General features: G+C 48.5%; 1 protein-coding gene across 2 annotated transcripts in view; it reads right to left on the bottom strand.

The window, feature by feature from the left end:
• ADNP (activity dependent neuroprotector homeobox) overlaps nt 1-21,768 on the bottom strand; it is a 47,466-nt gene that overhangs the window by 21,600 nt on the left and 4,098 nt on the right. For both annotated transcript variants that reach the window (XM_073607257.1, XM_073607259.1), the window contains exon 2: nt 20,481-20,657. The gene's annotated coding sequence lies outside the window, so the exon portion shown is untranslated. The remainder of the gene's footprint in view (nt 1-20,480; nt 20,658-21,768) is intronic.

Raw genomic sequence — 21,768 nt, 5'->3', positions numbered from 1 at the left:
CATCATACTCAATAGGGGGGAAATCACAGAAATATAACTATCAGAGGATGACAGCATTCCCCGGCTCCTTAGAGCTCCAAGCAGTACAGTCTCAAATCAGCGAAGCAATCAATCCCTGCGGCAACATCCACTCACTGCACTGCAGGTAAACCACACTGAACTCCTCACCACAAGCGCAACACAGGCTACAGAGCAGAGACTCTAAATACTTGCACAGAACATTAGAACCAGATTGCCCTATGGGGGGCTGCCATGTTCAGCATGTACAAGGTCCTTTGACATGACAATAGCCAGCAGATGCCATTTACAATTATATTTATATAGCATTTTCGTTAACAAACACTGGCAACCTTGCCCATGTAGTGACATGATAGTGCAGGAGACAAATACAAGGCCCACGGGCTAAATTCTGGCCTGCCAGGTCATTTCATGTGGCCCTTGTACCCAGGGGGAGAGGTGGAAGTGAGATGTCGACAGCCTGTGAAAGAGCCGAACCCTGCCCTCTGTACACAGCGCAACCCCCCCCCCCAGAACCCTGCCCTCTGTACACAGCGCAACCCCCCCAAACCCTGCCCTCTGTACACAGCGCAACCCCCCCCCAGAACCCTGCCCTCTGTACACAGCGCAACCCCCCAAACCCTGCCCTCTGTACACAGCGCAACCCCCCCCCCCAGAACCCTGCCCTCTGTACACAGCGCAACCCCCCCCCCCCCCCTAGAACCCTGCCCTCTGTACACAGCGCACCCCCCCCAAACCCTGCCCTCTGTACACAGCGCAAACCCCCCCCCCCAAACTCTGCCCTCTGTACACAGCGCAAACCCCCAAACACTGCCCTCTGTACACAGCGCATCCCCCAAATCACATAACACATGGTATTTTTTCCCCTTTAAGGTCCTCCCACTGTTAGTGTAATTTGCACACCCACCATTTGATGCAGTTCGGCAGGGAAGGGGGTGATTGAGTTTGTACACCTATTCTCTCTAAGAAAAAAGCCCTGCATATATATCTATATCCCTCTCTCTATATCTTACAGATACAGCTGGCCCTTTAAGGACGACCATAATGCTGACCGCAATGAAAAAATAAAAAAAAGTTAGCAACTCTATTCATGAATAATTATAAATTGTACTGCACGGTACAGCAGAGGTGAGCCAGGGAAAGGGAGGGACAGAACAAAGTGCCAATCAGGTGTGCTGTGCGCAAATATATTGACAAGGAATATGCCAATAGGAGGAGTCAGCAGATGATCTCACCACTCTGCTGATGCTCTATCACTGTCCAGGCATCAGGCTGGTCACGGAGAGTGGGCACCTCCATAATTATAAGCAGTGTCATCCGCCTTAATGTGTTGAGTGACAGAGCTGTGTAAAATCTCAGGACTGGATTGGCAGAAATAAAAAACCCTTTGCAGGTTTGCAGCTCACATATGTACATTTCAACGGGATAATACATTTTTTGGCCTGCAGTTAAGCTTTAAAAGTGAGATTGTTTTGTGAAAACACCCCACCAATCTAGATATTGATAAAGGAGTAGGATCGGTGACTAGATGTGAACGTTGCAGAGAAACCGATGCAAAACCTTGCGACAAGTTACAAATCAGGACTAGAAAGTCTAAAATCAGATTGGTTGCCAATGCTACTGTACTTGACTGTTCCTTGCAATACAGAATCCACTTGCCAGACTTTCTGATTCCCGATGGCGATGAAATGTCTAACACTCACCACGAAGAACGCCGTCGCAATTCTATAAACTTTTCACATCTCTGCAGAAGTTGCAGGGTGTTTCCAGGGAAACCACATCATCACTTTCACACACAGCAACGAGATACCATGAGCTCTTTCTGAGATGTATACCAGCGGGAGGTGACAGGACCACCCTTCCAATAATAACACAACCTGCTAAAGGAAGATGAATGTAGAAAAGGTTCAACCGCAACTTTAGATACCACGTGGCACATCCAGTACATACCTACTACAGATCACAGCCATTACACTACCAGACTGAACGCACCTCCTAAATACTGCACCCCTCTAATCAGGCTGATAGACATTTCTCATAGCTTTAAGGGCTTGATAATGCCCTTTTCCCTTTTGCCCCCCCTCATCTACTAGGTAGATTTCCCCTCACTTAACCTTTACCAGTGATAGTTACCCAATACTGGATTTCCCCTTACTTTGTGTCCTTACAGGGTAGGAAACAATAGAACTCTCCCTAATGGGGCCACAGCATTTAAACCTAAACTTCCCCATCACCTGAACCAAAATTCTCCTTCCAAATTCTGAACAGATGTATATAAATGCATGTTCATCTCAGACCACAAAACCAAAAAGACTACACATGCCCCACAAATCCTTGATATCTAGGAGGCACTGGTCATATGGCGACTGTGGTATGAAAAAGAAAACATTTTACAAAGCAACATTACTGCTGCCAATTGTAACTACAATTTCAAAGTAAAACCAAGGAATCCAAGTCAGAAAATTTTAGAAGACTCAAAAAAAAAAAAACATGCAAAACTGAAAGAAGACTGTTCAGGATGGTCCTTGGGGTCTTGAATGGAAGAGTGGCCTGAGGGCATGAGAGCAGAAGACTGACCATCGAGAGGCCCTGGATCGCTAAGGGGTCTCGAGAACAGGAGACTGCTCGATAAAAGGCCCAGGATAGCCAATGGTTCCTCAAAAACAGTAGCCTGCTCAACAAGGAGGACTGGATGGCCAAGAGTCCTTCAAGAAGAGGAGACTGCTCGACAAGAAGCCTCTGATGGTCAAGGGTCCCTCAAGAACAGGACACTGCTCGTCAAAAGGCCCTGGATGGCCAATGATCCCTCAACAACAAGAGGCTGCTCGACAAGAGGCCCTGGATGGCCAAGGGTCCCTCAAGAACAGGAGACTGCTTGACAGCAGACAGGAGGCCCTGGATGGCCAAGGGTCCCTCAAGAACAGGAGACTGCTCGACAGCACACAAGAGGCCCTGGATGGCCGACGGTCTTTGAGAATAGGAGACTGCTAAACAAGAGGCCCTGGATGGCCAAGGGACCATGAGAATCGGGCACTGGGAAGTAAAGGGGCCTGGCTATAGGAGAGAATGTTTGCCAAGAGGTTCCAAGATTGTCAGGCCCACTAAAGGAGACTAAATGCTATTTCCCAGAACTGCCAGTGGGTGAATTATAGGAGACTAGATGGCAAGAAGCACTAGACCGCGAGGGGGCTGACAAATGAGACTGCTCAGCAAGAGGCCCTAGATGGACAGGTGGCCAAATTAGAAGAGACCGCTCATGAGGAAGCACTGGATAGTCAGATTTGTTCCCAACCCATCGAGACAATGTAATTAATGCCTCTGTATTTGATTTATGGTTCTACATCATAATATCTAGTCCTATCATTAGCACTTTCATGAGAACTATATTTGCTCCATACCATGCTATACTTGAAACTAGTGGTGCACCGAAATTTCAGCCGCCGAAACATACCGGCCAAAAGAAAAAAAGGGGGCCACCCCACACATGTGTCATCCTGGCGCTCTCCTGTCAGAGTCACCCCCCCCCCCACTCCTCTCTCCTTGCAAGTGTCATGAGATGCAGCCTCACCAGTGTCTGGTAGCGCGATCTCACGCTGTGTCACAGAGCAGGATCTGAATCGCTGTGCAGCCACTGTGACGATGTCCTGCTTCCTAGTCCGCCTCTTGTGATAGACGGCACACTTATCCAATCCCGGGAATCACTGTGCGTGCATCATAGGAGGCGGGACATCGTTACAGCGGCTGCACGGCTATTCAGATCCAGCTCTGTGACACAGCGTGAGATCGTGCTACCAGGCACTGGCGAGGCTGCACTGATCTCCTGTACCATGTTTGCCAATACTATAAAGCAGTGTGTTTAAGTAAGATTGCAGACATGATACAAGAGATGGTCAGAAACTGTAGACTGCATTTTTCTTGCGCTTTTCTTGCACTAAAAAGGTGCCAATAATGGGAAATATATATATATTTTTTTAAACTGTTTTTTTTTCGGAAAAAGTGCATCCTGCATTTTCAGTTTCGGCGCCAAAATCTCCATTCGGTGCACTCAAATCAGTCTGAAAACTTCCCACTGGGGTGATTGGTAAACCTTAATTTTCTAAAATCAACCTGTAATGAGACTCATTGCCTATAGGCCACGGCTCTATCTCTATAGATGAAACAAATCAATGTTATTGGTTTGGTCACGCAAGACTCAATTATGCTACAGATCCAACTGGAAGGGATGTAAATCCTCGGAATAATCACTAAAAAATAAATAAGTCAACAATAGGCGTCTGAAGGTAGAGATGAACTCTTTAACCGTCTAAACTGAAGACATTAAAGACATCTGGTTGGTTAACATGGTCCTTTCAGAAAACGTCAAGCAAAACGCATCACAAAAAAAAAAAAAAAAAAAAAAAAAAAAAAAAAAAAAAAGCTGTTATCCAAGCAAATACAAAGGGCACAACATGCTGCTCCTACAAACTCCAGTTTTTATGGTGTCAACTCTAGACATGGACTACAGCAAAAAAATTGGGACTGCTATCCACAAACATTGCCGGGTATTATACAGCAATTACTATAAACCATATTTCTTTTAGGAACCGATAGGCTTCATTTATCAAAACGACTGAAAAAAAGAGCCATCTGTGGCCCGTGTCAGCCAGTTATGTTATGATGCAAGTCTGAATCCAACTAGTGGCTATGGGACCAAACAGGTCTTATTTCAGCAATTAGTAGCCAGGCCCAAAAGGGACCCGAGTGGGAAAACTAGAACTAGGTTAAAAAGCCAAGACGAGACAAATCCCAGGGTCCTAGAAGAAAAAAAAAAAAAGAAAATACCCCTGGGGACCAACTATATTTATCCTTATGTATGGCTCGAAGGAAGCTACCTACAATGACCTCCCACCCACTGGATACAATGAATTGGCTGCCCAATTCAGTAGCCAAGCTAAAATGGGGAAAGACCAACATGGGAACAGATGAGATGCTTTGTCTTTGCTTCAACTGTTACACCTTGGTGTACCCCACCTACCTCCTGCAATTCATGAAAAAAATGGCCCGCCAGGCCCCAAACCGCTACATGGCCCGCCAGGCCCAAACCGCTTCATGGCCCGCCAGGCCCCAAACCGCTTCATGGCCCGCCAGGCCCCAAACCGCTTCATGGCCCGCCAGGCCCCAAACCGCTACATGGCCCGCCAGGCCCCAAACCGCTACATGGCCCGCCAGGCCCCAAACCGCTACATGGCCCGCCAGGCCCCAAACCGCTACATGGCCCGCCAGGCCCCAAACCGCTACATGGCCCGCCAGGCCCCAAACCGCTACATGGCCCGCCAGGCCCCAAACCGCTACATGGCCCGCCAGGCCCCAAACCGCTACATGGCCCGCCAGGCCCCAAACCGCTACATGGCCCGCCAGGCCCCAAACCGCTACATGGCCCGCCAGGCCCCAAACCGCTACATGGCCCGCCAGGCCCCAAACCGCTACATGGCCCGCCAGGCCCCAAACCGCTACATGGCCCGCCAGGCCCCAAACCGCTACATGGCCCGCCAGGCCCCAAACCGCTACATGGCCCGCCAGGCCCCAAACCGCTACATGGCCCGCCAGGCCCCAAACCGCTACATGGGATTCGGAAGAAATATACCATCATTTCCTGTCACAGATATGAGGGAAATGAAATAAAATCTGGCAGGAGCTCTAGTCTTCCTCTACACTACTAAGGAAAGGCAATTTTGTGTCGCCAATGGGAGATTTACCCCTACTTCCCATCTGGTGAAACTTAGCAGAACAGGAAGTGGGGGAAATCTTTCTAATGGAGCCACAGAGAGCAATAAAAATGAGTTGTCTGCCTTCTCAGCTGTATCCAAAACAGGTTACGATTGCTTTGATATCTGACTGTAACATCACACAACAGCCAGAAGCAACATAACCACCAGTGCAGAAATGATACTGGCACTATAAATAAAAATTGAATAATGTGCAAAAACCCATAACCAAAAATCAGACATCTTGCTCCATACATCAGTAAGAATGCTGAAAAACAACTGGTTTTTAGAAACCTCAACTCAGTCAAACAGACCTGTACCCAAAATTAAAAAAAAATAAAAAAACAGCAAAGTCAAGAGGGGGTCAATTTCCTAAAACTGGAGTGCAAAATCTGGTGCAGCTCTGCGTGTTAGCCAATCAGCTTCTAACTTCAGGTTGTTCAATTAAGCTGACAATAAAAACCTGGAATCTGATTGGCTTCTATGCAGAGCTGCTCCAGATTTTGCACTCTCCAGCTTTAGTAAATCAACTCCCAAGTATCCTTATCCTTGGCAGTGTTGGATGCTGACTGGGCAACTTCGCCCTACAGCTCAATTCCAGCCAATGTATTTATTTTTTTCGATTTTATATAGGAAAGGAAGGGTTAGGACCTCTTTCAAGGTTTAAAAACGGCATCTGCACCACCATTTGTGAAATTTCCACTCACTTCCGGTCTTATCCAACAAATCAACTGAAGGAACGCCTAAAATCTCTACAACAAGGACGACAGCAGCCATAAGATCCCAACTCACTAAAGATACCAGAACGTTTTTTTGCTTCCTTGAACCCGTCTAAAGCCGAGATCACATGACCAGCGCTGCATCACATTAAACACTAGAACTAATAATTAAAAGGGGAGGTTTAGGAGCCCTTTCTTTCCATTTCATTCATTACTCCACTTTAACCAATAAAGTATAATAAGGATCCACTACGACTAGGCCCCGGCGGGCCGGAGAAACACGTGCAGGCGTCACCGTCACTACTTGTACACTAGCACTGTGGTCTTGGCCCAATATTATTCAGTGAGGGACTGGTATCATGGAAGGTGATGTAAATGAGTGCAGTGTCTGTGTTTTTAGACAGTACGAGACCAAAAGATGATGCTTTACCAAGTGCCTGCCTATACTGAGCTGTTTGGGGAAAGACAGCTTACCATAACGTCACTTATCGCTTTTAAAGATATAGTATGTGAAGCCTATCTAATCTATCAAAAAAGATCAGTAGCCTAAAAAGCCACAAAGTCTACCCACCATCTATATACCAACCATATATTCCTGAGGATCAATTCTTCAAATGCTAGTTCCTCATATTCAACCCTCAATATACTATATCATTGACTTCCCACACCACAGACAAGAGGCAGAGTCTGGAAAGTACCTAAATGTTTTGGAAAATAATCTCTCATTTTCTTGCCTGGACTGCGGCCTTAGACGCACAATAAACTCAACCCGGGGTTCATTTCTGTAATTAAGACCACAACTGTCCCGTACTTAGATCCGCATTTCTGGTCAATATAGATTACTTTCAATAGTTGCATTTTGTTAAAGAATATTTAAAAAAATAAAACAGTTATCACTAAACAAATTACCAAAAATACTGACGGTAAGTGAATACTGGTGACAATACTTTAACCCAGATCTCTATGCCTTAGGAGTATAAAACAAAGGCACCAAGATTACCAGAATAATCACACTGGCCACAAGCAGGCCCATTTAGGGGGCCTGCTTGTGGCCACACACACAATATTGCCAAAAGTATTGGGGCGCCTGTCTTTACACGCACATGAACTTTAATTACATCCCAGTCTTCGTTTGTAGGGTTCAATATTGAGTTGGCCCACCCTTTGCGGCTATAACAGCTTCAACTCTTCTGGGAAGGCTTTCCACAAGGTTTAGGAGTGTGTCTATGGGAATGTTTGACCATTCTTCCAGAAGAGCATTTGTGAGGTCAGGTACTGATGATGGAGGAGAAGGCCTGGCTCGCAGTCTCCTATCCAATTCATCCCAAAGGTGTTCTATCAGGTTGAGATCTGGACTCTGTGCAGGTCAGTCAAGTTCCTCCACCCCAAACTCGCTCATCCATATCTTTATGGACTTTGCTTTGTGCACTGGTGCGCAGTCAAGGAGCCATCCCCAAACTGTTCCACAAAGCTGGGCACATGAAATTGTCCAAAATGTCTTGGTATGCTGACACTTTAAGAGTTCCCTTCACTGGAACTAAGGGGCCAAGCCCAACCCCTGAAAAACAACCCCACACCATAATCCCCCCTACACCAAATGATTAGAACCAGTGCACAAAGCGAGGTCCATAAAGACATGGATGAGCGAGTTTGGGGTGGAGGAACTTGACTAGCCTGCACAGAGTCCTGACCTCAACCCCATAGAACACCTTTGGGATGAATTAGAGCGGAGACTGTGAGCCAGGCCTTCTTGTCCAACAGTGCCTGATCTCACAAATGCTCTTCTGGAAGAATGGTCAAAAAGTATATATTATTGTTTTGTTTTTTGTCAAGCAAATTATTGGATTTTTTTTTTTTTGCGGTTTTGCACCAAAGAAAAACAACTCACAAATTATTCTGCCCTTAGTACGAAAACCTGCTTGCAATAGAACTTTTCTGAGCTGCTGCTCAAGCATAGCAGACTGTGTAGTGGGTGTGTCACAAGAGTGGACACACCCACTTCCAACAAAATGGGAACAAAGAAGCAACTTATAAAAAACATGACTACAGGAAATTAGCTTAAAAAACATAGAAAAAGCCAAGCATACAATTACTTTGCAGTTAGCTGTCCAGTAAGAACGCAGCGAGGTGACAGCTATACAGCGCACACCGGGTCTAGAGGCTGAAAAGAGCCGGTCCCAGAGAAATCCTATTGGCTTACCACAACATACAGTTTGGATGAAAAGAAAAGTCATTCAAGACAAACAATATCCTTTTCATCCTCTACACTACACGATACGTCCTTTCTATATTAAAAGCATGGGGGGGGGGGATAGCGTTAAAGTGACCCTGTCTTTTTACGCCTCCAACCTGTAGAAGGCGGCGGTGAACCCTCAACTTTCCAGGTGCCGAGTTACTAAACTCTTCTACAAATCACTAGACGTTCATTGGGAAGCCAACACTTCCGGGAGAGAGTGGATCTCCATGGTTTCCCCCCAAAGCTCCCATTCATTCCTCCTCCTGAATTCACTTCACCGCTCTTCTCCTGCCATGACATGAGGTCAGGAGGAGGAACCAGCGAGGAATACAGGAGAACCATGGAAAGATCTATGACAGTTCCACAAGTACTGGTTGTCCAGCAGATTTTTCAGAGACCATTTAGAATGATTACAGGGAGGAGCTCAACTACACTCCAGGTTGCTCGTTATTGGGAAATTTTTCTGTAAATCGCAACAGGGTCACTTTAAAGAGTACCCATCGTCCCGGCCTTGTTCACACCGTCATCCCAGGAAAAGCAGCTGGAAAGCTCCTTTCACAGCACACCAAATATTTCAAAGTTTTTTTGCCAATAGAGTAGGGAAAGGTTACAATTTATGCACAACTATTACACCAAACTTATTAAAAGGGGACTTACACCCAAAAATGCTCCCACTTCAGGCCGAGCCACCCGTGGAAATCTACGCCACTTCCGGCACCTTCTCCGCCCCCCGCTGTCTTCTGGGAGACACACTGGTCCCAGAAGACAGCAGGGACCAGTGGGGTCACGCATGCACAGTAGGGAACCAGGAAGTGAAGCCGCAAGGCTTCACTTCCTGATTCCCTTACCGAAGATGGCGGCGCCTCCAACCGAGACACGGGTCGGCTTCGGGTGCCCACATCGCGGGCGCCCTGGACAGGCAAGTGTCCTTATTTTAAAAGTCAGCAGCTGCAGTATTTGTAAAATAAATAAATAAAAAAGTTAGGTGGAACTCCGCTTTAACTCATTGTGAGATCCCCCCCCCCCCCCCCCAGAGGACCGTCGATGGGAGATCCCCCCCAGGAGGACCGTCTATGGGGAGAATCCCCCCCCCCCAGGAGGACCGTCGGTGGGAGATCCCCCCCCCCAGGAGGACCGTCGGTGGGAGATCCCCCCCCCCAGGAGGACCGTCGATGGGGAGATCCCCCCCCCCAGGAGGACCGTCGATGGGAGATCCCCCCCCCCAGGAGGACCGTCGATGGGAGATCCCCCCCCCCCCCAGGAGGACCGTCGATGGGGAGATCCCCCCCCCCCGGAGGACCGTCGGTGGGGAGATTCCCCCCCCCCCCCCAGGAGGACCGTCGGTGGGGAGATCCCCCCCCCCCCAGGAGGACCGTCGGTGGGGAGACCCCCCCCAGGAGGACCGTCGATGGGGAGATCCCCCCCCAGGAGGACCGTCGATGGGGAGATCCCCCCCCCCAGGAGGACCGTCGATGGGGAGATCCCCCCCCCAGGAGGACCGTCGATGGGGAGACCCCCCCCCCAGGAGGACCGTCGATGGGGAGATCCCCCCCCGGAGGACCGTCGATGGGGAGACCCCCCCCCAGGAGGACCGTCGATGGGGAGACCCCCCCCCCAGTAGGACCGTCGATGGGGAGACCCCCCCCCAGTAGGACCGTCGATGGGGAGACCCCCCCCCCAGGAGGACCGTCGATGGGGAGATCCCCCCCCCAGGAGGACCGTCGATGGGGAGATCCCCCCCCCCCCAGAGGACCGTCGATGGGGAGATCCCCCCCCCCCAGAGGACCGTCGATGGGGAGATCCCCCCCCCCCAGAGGACCGTCGATGGGGAGATCCCCCCCCCCCCAGAGGACCGTCGATGGGGAGACCCCCCCCCCCAGTAGGACCGTCGATGGGGAGACCCCCCCCCCCCAGGAGGACCGTCGATGGGGAGATCCCCCCCCCCCAGAGGACCGTCGATGGGGAGATCCCCCCCCCCCAGAGGACCGTCGATGGGAGATCCCCCCCCCCCAGAGGACCGTCGATGGGGAGATCCCCCCCCCCCAGAGGACCGTCGATGGGGAGATCCCCCCCCCCAGAGGACCGTCGATGGGGAGATCCCCCCCCCCCCCAGAGGACCGTCGATGGGGAGATCCCCCCCCCCCCAGAGGACCGTCGATGGGAGATCCCCCCCCCCCCCGAGGACCGTCGATGGGAGATCCCCCCCCCAGAGGACCGTCGATGGGGAGATCCCCCCCCCAGAGGACCGTCGATGGGGAGATCCCCCCCCCAGAGGACCGTCGATGGGGAGATCCCCCCCCAGAGGACCGTCGATGGGGAGATTCCCCCCCCAGAGGACCGTCGATGGGGAGATCCCCCCCCCCCCCCCCAGAGGACCGTCGATGGGGAGATCCCCCCCCCCCAGAGGACCGTCGTTGGGGAGATCCCCCCCCCCAGAGGACTGTCGTTGGGGAGATCCCCCCCCCCAGAGGACCGTCGATGGGAGATCCCCCCCCCACCAGAGGACCGTCGATGGGGAGATCCCCCCCCCAGAGGACCGTCGATGGGGAGATCCCCCCCCCCCAGAGGACCGATGGGGAGATCCCCCCCCCCCAGAGGACCGTCGATGGGGAGATCCCCCCCCCCCAGAGGACCGTCGATGGGGAGATTTCCCCCCCCCAGAGGACCGTCGATGGGGAGATTCCCCCCCCCCCAGAGGACCGTCGATGGGGAGATCGGTGGAAATCTACGCCACTTCTGGCACCTTCTCCGCCCCCCGTTGTCTTCTGGGAGACACACTGGTCCAGAAGACAGCAGGGACCAGTGGGGTCATGCATGCACAGTAGGGAACCAGGAAGTGAAGCCGCAAGGCTTCACTTCCTGATTCCCTTACCGAAGATGGCGGCGCCTCCAACCGAGACACGGTCGGCTTCGGGTGCCCACATCGCGGGCGCCCTGGACAGGCAAGTGTCCTTATTTTAAAAGTCAGCAGCTGCAGTATTTGTAAAATAAATAAATAAAAAAAGTTAGGTGGAATTCCGCTTTAACTCATTGTGAGATTCCCCCCCACCACCCCCCCCAGGAGGACCGTCGATGGGGAGATTCCCCCCCAGGAGGACCGTCGATGGGGAGATTCCCCCCCAGGAGGACCGTCGATGGGGAGACCCCCCCCCCCAGGAGGACCGTCGATGGGGAGACCCCCCCCCCCAGGAGGACCGTCGATGGGGAGACCCCCCCCCCCCCCCAGGAGGACCGTCGATGGGGAGACCCCCCCCCCCCCAGGAGGACCGTCGATGGGGAGACCCCCCCCCCCCCCCAGGAGGACCGTCGATGGGGAGACCCCCCCCCCCCCCCCCCCAGGAGGACCGTCGATGGGGAGACCCCCCCCCCCCCAGGAGGACCGTCGATGGGGAGACCCCCCCCCCAGGAGGACCGTCGATGGGGAGATTCTCTAACCCCCCCCAGGGACTGTCGATGGCAGCTCAAATATAACAGCTCCAGAGAAAAATAAACATCTATTATCCCACTCCCAATGATAGAAGATTACTATTGGTTTCACTACTAAGATTTCCCTTTGGGTCTTGCAACATTCACCTGCAATCAGGGGTTATGTAAGGTCAACCAAAGAGACTGCACGGGGCTTCAGTTGTGTGAAATTCTCATTCACGCCCAATGAGCAGGCAGGTCAAATAGAAGTCCATTGCTGATTTGTCACTATTCCTCCACAGAAGGGACTAACATTTGAGTAAACAGACCCCAATTACAGGTTACCCGGTCAGCTTGTCGGAGGTTGGGCTGGTTTTAGCTATGACAGGACTGTCCTCTGCAATCATTTATATAAGATAGACACCAAGAAATCTTTAGAAATATAGACAAATGATGGTGCAGCAACTGGCATCCTTGTCCTAAGAAGGTAGAAGTGCCGCTTCCAAGTCTAGTTCCTGGCGGAGCAGGATTGTGACATGTCAGGAAAGCAGAGTCAGGGCTACATCTGTGTCCACTGCTGGAGGAGGCCACATACACACTTCCACTCATTACAACCATCCATAGCTACAAATGCTGGACTTCTTATTCCACAAACACATCTCTGGCCTAATATAGAGCAGAAACAGGAACTCACTGTACAGCAAGAAAAAGCCGCCCCTCACCCCCCTGGTGACCTGTAGCGCCACCTGCTGATCAAACCTAGTATTACACCGCTACTAAAAACAAAGAGAACCTATTGGAAGCGTCAGCATGCTGTTCTGTTCGCCATCACTTGTTTACAGAGAAGCTCTGGAAAGCCCATTACACAGACTTTACATTGCCTGCACAGACTCCATTATTTACTACTTAGGCAGGCCATACACGGGTTGAATTTCAAAAGAATTTTCTTTCGAAAAATCTTATCTAAGAATTTTCGTTCGTATTTCGCACCATTAGTTGGGCTGCAGCAACAGCCGATTTTCGTGCGGCCATCGAATTTGAGTAATCGGACATGTTAGAATTTTTTTGAAAAACGATTTTCTAATCAATGATGGGAGAATCGCGCGGGAAACGTAAATCGAAAAAGAAATGCGCATGTGCAAGAAAAGAAAATTCCCGGAAGGAAAAGAAGAGTCCCGGCCACGAAAATAATTTTCTGTAGCAACATGAGGTGAAATTGAAGGCTTGGTCGGTCAAATTTTGAAATCAATGGTGGCGCCATCGGATCACAAAACGCACAAATTTTCTGATTTTCAAAAGAAAATTCTTTCGAATTTCGACCCATGTATGGCCAGCCTTAGACCTGTCCTGAGAACACCCAGCGACTGCCAAATTAGGATGGAGATCTGCAATTTCAGGAGCCTCCCTACACATTGTACTTATTACACTGTGGGATGTCAGAAGGGAGTAAAGAGAAGGCCTGGTTTACATGTGTGGCGGTGGTCATCTCCCCTCTGAAAAGCAAATCGCGGTGGATTGCTTTTCGGAGGCACTTCAGAGGCAGCTCTCTGAGGTAAGACCAATGTTAAGCATTGAAAGCCTGCTGCACCACGCACATTACATGTGGCTGGCTCTATTGACTTGCATGGGTTTTAGCAGTGCTATCTACTGAATGCAACCAGTTTTTCCACATCACAACTGCAGCAGTGAGTACCAGTAGGGCCACTGACCAGGTTAAATTGCAGCTGGGGAAAGGTGGGGGGGGGGGTTAAAAACACAAGATAACTACCTGCTTTTACTGCACCTAGGTCTTAGGCTAGGTTCATACTAGGCGTTTGCTTGGGCACGACGGCCCATTCCTTCGATTGGAGCCGCCGTGCTCCATGAAATGCAGGTTGAAGTCTCTGCACTACTTTGGAAATCGCAGTCCGCACGGGAACTGCAGGTACAGCAAAGTTCCCAGTGTGTCTGGCATCTCAAGGTTCTTCTCTCTGCAGAATGCTGGCAGGGGACAGGCTTTGTACACCTTTTGTTTTAATGTACCTGGAATGTATTAAGGCGATTTAAACTAAAAAGTTCAGTTGGGCTTTAAGAGATCCCGTATTCCAGATAGATACTTTAAGTCCAACTCCAGCCAAATTATTTTATTTTATTTTTTTTATAGAAGAAGGAGACAGGGTGAAGATTTTGTGAGAGACTGTGCTGTCTGCGCCCCAATAGAGGGGATTGCCCTTTGGTTATATACCCGTCCCCTGGACAGGAAGGGGGAATTTCCCATTGTGTGGACACACACAGCAACACATTTTATATGAGAGATCCAAACATTCCCCATTCGATTACAAAATGTATTATTACTGTCTGTGCCCTTGTAGGGGGGAGGGTCCTTCTTACTTCCTGTTTTCACACCAATCCAACAGACAGGAAGTGGAAAGAAAACTCCCAAAAGAGACAAAGAGCAAGAGAAAAACTGACAGAGCTTCCAACCCTTCCACATTATTTCATAGTAAAAAGTGAAGCAGTGGAGACTTTAAAGCGGAGCTCCAGCCCCCCTCCAAAAATTAAAACTCAGCAGCTACAAATACTGTAGCTGCTGACTTTTTATATTAGGACACTTACCTGTCCAGGGATCCCGCAATGTTGGCACCCCTGCCTATTTTTTTAATTGGCTCTCAGGCGCTGCTGTCGCCATTTCTGGTAAGGAGAACCGGCAGTGAAGCCGCTACTGCGCATGCGCAAAGCGTTATGTGCTTTGTGAATGGCCTGGCAGCGGTGGAAGGAGGGGGGGGGGGGGGAGTGGAACTTGGAGGAGACCTCACTGCGGTACCTGTCAAAAGGTCAGGTACCCCCTCAAAAGGTGCCAAATGTGGCAGAGGGGAGAAGAAGTAAACATGGGGAGAGGAAGTAAACATGGGGAGAGGAAGTAAACATGGGGAGATTCCCCTTTTGGGTGGAGCTCCGCTTTAAAGGGAAAAAACAAAACAAAAAACACACAACACCACAAACAAACTGGTGTACTTAGCAAAACAAATCTAGTATGCTGTAAAGAGTGGATGAAGTATTAGGCCACATTCTAACCATTAAGACCAAACGCATGGGACAGACAGTTCAAGTTCAAATCCCACCATGGGCACCATCAACATCCAATAACAGTAGGTTGTCTTGCACTTGATAATGCCCCATCAGTTACAGAATTTAAGCTTCAAATGGGACTGATCAATGTCCATTAGAGAAAACAAGATACAGAATGACTACTTCAGTCCTCTCACCATCTGACTCTACAATATAAGCAAGCAAAGTTCTGTACTATATTTTCTCTGAGATTAGAAAGGGCTTTCACATTCAAAATAGTAATAAAATGAATGCCAATGTGGAGTACAGGCGGTCCCCGGGTTACAAACAAGATAGGGCCTGTAGGTTTGTTATTAAAGTGGAGTTCTGCCAAAAAAAATAAAAATAAAAAATATTAAAAGTCAGCAGCTACAAAAAAAGTGTAGCTGCTGACTTTAAATAATTAGACACTCACCTGTCCAGCGATGCGGGCGTACGAAGCCCCGCTCCTCTCCACGGCGCCCGGCTGGCCCTAGTCACTACCTCTGTCCAAAACTCCTGCACATTTTAGGTTGAATTGACTCAATTTGGATTCTACTATTATCCAAGGCTCTGTTAGAAAGACTTCCCTGAACTTCCTAGTTTTACCAGACAGGAAGTAGAGGGAAATCTGTAACAAAGAGCGACTAAAAGCTAATAGATATAAAAGTCGAAAAGAGGGAAAAAAAAAAAAAAATCTGCCAGTTGCTGATATTCCCTAAATTACTGTCTAATTCTAACTGTTCAACGTGGCTCTAGGAGTCACAAATCTCTCAAAATGAAGTTAAAGCCTGACAGAGGTTCTAATTCTCCACTGAAAAACCTCAAAAATATCTAGGACATGCACTTAAAGAAAAAACACGAAGTTAGTCACAGTGTACACAGGGCAATACATAACAGCCAAATGCAGCATTCATGACCCCTGTGCGTCACCTTCGCCAGAAGCTGAAGACCAGCACTGAGCCACACTGCAAGCAAAGTACCAACCACCACCACCAAAAGGCCGACTATTTTAACTATTTACATGTTACTTGAATATTTGCGTGGTCAAAAAAAAAAAAAAAACAACAAACACTTTTTTAAAACTGCAAATGAAAGTTGACATAAACTCAATAAAAAGTTTAAAGAGCACCTGTCATAAGAGATATGATGGCTGACACTTCAAACACTTCGCAACTAATGAACAGTCACTTAAACAAACCAACATTCCTTCAAAATAAACAGCAAAGCCAGTGAAAAAGGACAGCGTGTTCTAACCCCCTAGACATGGCAGGCCTCCTTAAAGTGACCCTGGTCACACAATGCTTTACCTGCAACAGAAGAGCAAACACTCACCTCTCCCTCTAATCCAACCAAGATAAAGCAAAGCGTCCATCCTTTAGCACTTAGTGGTCCTCAACCCTGTCCTCAGGGCCCACTAACAGGCCAGGTTTGCAAGATAACCGAAATACATCACAGGTGATATCATTTACTGCTCAGTGATTGCAGTATTCTACTCTGCATCTACCCCAAGGTAATACATAAAACCTGGCCTGCTAGTGGGCCCTGAGGACAGGGTTGATGACCACTGCTTTAGCACTTAGTGGTTCCTCACACTTCTAAAAACCAATAAATATCAATAATTCCACCTAAAACCCCTCACACTGTAGAATTCTGAGCCATGAGGAGAATAAGGAAAACTACAAAGTAGTACAATTTTAACCTCCTGCTGCTCATGTAACACATGTGTGATGGCAAAGAGGGTGGGGATTAATGCCCACGTGACACACATATATGCGATCATGGATGGTCAATGTGTCCGTGCTGAGAGCGTACACCCAGCACAGTGACTGACAGCTCTCATTTTTTCAGTCAGGATCAGGAGCTGCCAAGAAAGGCACCCAATCATGTGACTACCATTGACAGTGGTCACATGATCAGGAAGTCTGTCCTACTCCTGGATGTAAAGGTCCCAAAGGAATGCAGGTCTAAGCAGGAAGGGGTTAAAGTAGAAATAAAAGGCAAAACTCCCCCCCCCCCCCCCCTTTTTGGATAGAGTAAGGGAGGGTTATATATCCCCTGTCAGATTTTTTTTTTTCTCCCCCCCAATCTGTGTTCCATTGTGGAGATGTCCCTTCACTTCCTGTTCCATAGCCAAAACAGGAAGTGAGAGGAAATCCCTGCAAATTAAAAGGAGTCCCTATTGGAAGATTTCCCCTCCATTACTTTTCCTGGGACAACCCAAAATTTGGGATTTTCTTTTTTTATTTTCATTTTCAATGATAATAGTAAAAAGGACAAATAGAGAGGATGAATCTCCCTAATTGGGGCTCAGAAAGCAATAAAAACTGACAGGGGGTTCTAATCCGTTTCCACTCTATCCAAAGCAAAAAAAAAAAAAAAGTTTTGCCTTTGGTTATACTTTAACAAGTCAGACTATTGGTCTTCCCATCTCAAACCTTGTAGTATTAAACCCAAAACGTTAACGTATTTCTTACCAATCCATACATGTGATGGCTGCATTCGTTTTCTTTTTCCTCTATTTTCACCTGGTGATCCAGTCAGTAACACTTCCTGTCCTAAAGTGCCTCCAGTCTGGATGGAGAAGCAATGGAGACACCCGTACACAGCAGCACTGTCAGTCTGGGGGGTGGGGGGTCTTGGATGTACTAGTGGATTTAGATACACTAACTGAAGCCCAGCTCACACATTTTTAAAGTGTTACTAAAAGTTTTTTTTTTTTTTAATTAAAATAATAAACATGTTACACTCACTTTCTCTGTGCAATAGTATTGCACAGAGCAGCCCCAGACTTCTTCTGGGGTTTTCCGCCAGCGATCATGGCTCCTCCTCTTTGTTTGTCCCCATAGAAAGCTGCTAGCTATTGGGTGGGGGTGGGGGGGACACAGTGCATGGTTCGCACACCAAGCCGTGTGTCTATGGAGCCACCCTCCATAGACACACACACAGCGGGGCTTCGCCCAGCTTCCTTCTCACTGCGTTTGATAGCAGCAGGAGCCGAAGAAGAAGAGAAAAAAAGAAGGCGAGAAGAAGGAGAGAAGAAGAGAAAAGAGAAGAAGAAGGAGAAAAAAGAAGAAAAAAGGAGAAGAAGAGAAAAAAAGAAAAAAGGAGAAGAAGAGAAAAAAAGGAGAAGAAGAGAAAAAAAGAAAAAAGGAGAAGAAGAGAAAAAAAGGAGAAGAAGAGAAAAAAAGAAAAAAGGAGAAAGAGAAAAAAAGAAAAAAGGAGAAGAAGAGAAAAAAAGAAAAAGGAGAAGAGGAGAAAAAAAGAAAAAGGAGAAGAGAAAAAGGAGAAGGAGAAAAAAAAAAAGGAGAAGAAGGAGAAGGAGAAAAAAAAAAAGGAGAAGAAGGAGAAGGAGAAAAAAAAAAGGAGAAGAAGGAGAAAAAAAAAAGGAGAAGAAGAAGAAGGAGGGAAAGAAGGAGAAGGAGAAGAAGAAGAAGGAGGGAAAGAAGGAGAAGAAGAAGGAGGGAAAGAAGGAGAAGAAGAAGGAGGGAAAGAAGAAGGAGGGAAAGAAGGAGAAGAAGAAGGAGGGAAAGAAGAAGGGAAAGAAGAAGGGAAAGAAGAAGGGAAAGAAGAAGGGAAAGAAGAAGGGAAAGAAGAAGGGAAAGAAGAAGGGAAAGAAGAAGGGAAAGAAGAAAGGAGGGAGAGAAGGAAGGAGGGAGAGAAGGAAGGAGGGAGAGAAGGAAGGAGGGAGAGAAGGAAGGAGGGAGAGAAAGAAGGAGGGAGAGAAAGAAGGAGGGAGAGAAAGAAGGAGGGAGAGAAGAAGGAGGGAGAGAAGAAGGAGGGAGAGAAGAAGGAGGGAGAGAAGTAGGAGGCAGAGAAGAAGGAGGGAGAGAAGAAGGAGGGAAAGAAGAAGGAGGGAAAGAAGAAGGAGAAGGAGGGAAAGAAGGAGAAGAAGGAGGGAAAGAAGGAGAAGAAGGAGGGAAAGAAGAAGGAGGAGAGAAAGAAGAAGAAGGAGGAGAGAAAGAAGAAGAAGGAGGAGAGAAAGAAGAAGAAGGAGGAGAGAAAGAAGAAGAAGGAGGAGAGAAAGAAGAAGGAGGAGGAGAGAAAGAAGAAGGAGGAGGAGAGAAAGAAGAAGGAGGAGAGAAAGAAGAAGGAGAGAAAGAAGGAGAAGGAGAAGAAGAAGAGAAAGAAGGAGAAGAGAAAGAAGGAGAAGGAGAAGAAGAAGAAGAAGAAGAAGAAGAAGAAGAAGAAGAAGAAGAAGAAGAAGAAGAAGAAGAAGAAGAAGAGAAAGAAGAAGGAGAAAAAAAAAAAAGAAGGAGAAAAGAGAAGACGAGAGAACGAGAAGGAAGAGAAGGAAGTGCACAGTGCTGATGTGTTCTCCGCTTCTTTTCCTTCATACGGGGAAGGGGGAGGACAGAGAGCTATAAAACATTTTTACCTTACTGCAGGGAATGCATTAAAAAGGTAAAAAAAAAACCAAGACAACTCTTTAGAACCACTTTAAAGCGGAGTTGCGCATAAAAAGAAAAAAGGTTTAAAAAGTCAGCAGCTAGAAATACTTCAGCTGCTGACTTTAAATAATCGGACACTTACCTGTCCCACGGTCCAGCGATGAGGAGGAACAAAGCCGCGCTTGTCTCCCCCTCCTCTCTGCGGCGCCAGCATTGTCACTGTGGACACGCACTGAGCATGCGTGAGCCGTGTGGCGCGCTGTGACTGGCTGGGCAATCATCTGGGACCTGTATCGTGTCCCAGATGATTGCCGAGAGGGGGGGGGGGGGGGGGGGGTTGAGGTGAACTTGCTCGCGGTGCGTCGGGAGGAAGTGGGAGCTGGAACCCTCTAAAAAAGGGGTTTCCGCCCCCCCCCCACCCAAAAAAAAAAAAAAAAAGAAAAGACATGCCAAATGTGACATGTCAGGGGGTCACCTTCCCTTAAAGCAGAAGTTCCATTGTTAAGCGGAACTCCGCTTTAATCAGTTACGGCAAACAGTTTTTGTTCCTTGACAAAAACTGATTCTTGTAAGCACCCCTGTCGGTGGTAAATGGTTTAGCTCATCTCTCCAACTGCCACTTTTGTCTGGACAGCTTGGTCTATTAAAGGATGATGGAAAAGAAAAAACAGGACTTGCTGGCTGAATCACCAAATGAAAATAGAAGAAAGCCCAAAGAGAAAAGAACGCAGCCATCACATCTCAGAATTGGTAAGCTGCAATATAATCAATACAGCTTTAAAGGAAACGCATAGGACCCGAAATACCGGCGCCAATAATGTATCAGCCTCACAAGTCTATTAGTTTCCGGTGCTCTGACAGATCACTTATGAACGAGAGAAGAAGAAGAAGTTGAACAAACCTTGTTGTGAACTTAAAAAAATAAAAAAAAAGTTATCTGATGAAGTTGGAGAGGTGGAGGTGTCAGCGCCTCTGGAGGTGGGTGGTGAAGTTGATGCAGCGGGAGGTGATGAAGTCCATACATCCAAGGGGGGGGTACGGTGGGGGGTTACGGGGTTCAGTCTGATCGCAGGCCCACCTGGAACAATAGAAGTAATAGAAGATATAAATACATGTAGTCGGGGATTGTGTGGCACACATGCTGAAAAGCAGAAGCAGGCTGTCAGGCTGTGCAGTGATTGATGGTTTGCAGAGCTCTCTCCTCCATTGTATGGAGTGTGGACTGCAGAGGAGGACCCGGCACAGCTGTGATCACCGATCCCCTCCCAGGCCTCTAGGAGGCGCTGCTGTGCGGCAGCTTCCTCCCCATCCCCCCACCCTGCACACAGAATGCGCCCCCTACAGGCCACTGGAGCCCGGCTCTCCTCTCCTCTCCTCCTCGGTGACACGGCTGCGGTGCATTTTGGGTGGAGGCAGGATTCACATTTCTCTACCCCCCCCTCCCCCTACACACCCGGGTCTCCCCCCCGATTACCGGACGATGTGATCGGAGATCGGGTGTTATAGCGGAGATCAGGAAGTCCCGGCCGGCAGCATGCTGGAGGAGCAGATCATCATCGCGCCTTTTTCAGCAGACAGGCTGGAGGGAAGGAGAGGGGAGGGGAGAGCCGGGGACCCGCCCCCAAATCCCCCTCTCCTCCCCCCCCCCCACCATCATCATCATTAACCCCTTCCCGGCCGCCGCATTGCCCACCGGGGGGGACCCGATCACTACCGGGGGAGGATGACAGGACCCCCTCCCCCCCTTCTCCTCCTCCATGTGTCTGTACACAGGAAGAGCTCCGCACCGGCCTATGGAGGCGACATATACTACACATCCCTCCCTGTCTACCAATCACAGCCCGGCCTACACTGTCTATATATATATATCATCTATATACTACGTGTGAGCACACCTCTGTCCTCTATACATCCCATAGAAATATATATAGTGAGATCACTGTCCTCTATACATCCCATAGAAATATATACTGTATAGTGAGATCACTGTCCTCTATACATCCCATAGAATATATATATAGTGAGATCACTGTCCTCTATACATCCCATAGAATATATATAGTGAGATCTCTGTCCTCTATACATCCCATAGAAATATATATAGTGAGATCACTGTCCTCTATACATCCCATAGAATATATATAGTGAGATCACTGTCCTCTATACATCCCATAGAAATATATATAGTG

Source organism: Aquarana catesbeiana, linkage group LG12, assembly GCF_042186555.1.
Source record: "Aquarana catesbeiana isolate 2022-GZ linkage group LG12, ASM4218655v1, whole genome shotgun sequence".
In the NCBI taxonomy this organism is placed as follows: domain Eukaryota; kingdom Metazoa; phylum Chordata; class Amphibia; order Anura; family Ranidae; genus Aquarana; species Aquarana catesbeiana.
The sequence above is the reverse complement of the archived record's forward strand: the minus strand, read 5'-3'. Positions and strand labels throughout refer to the sequence as shown.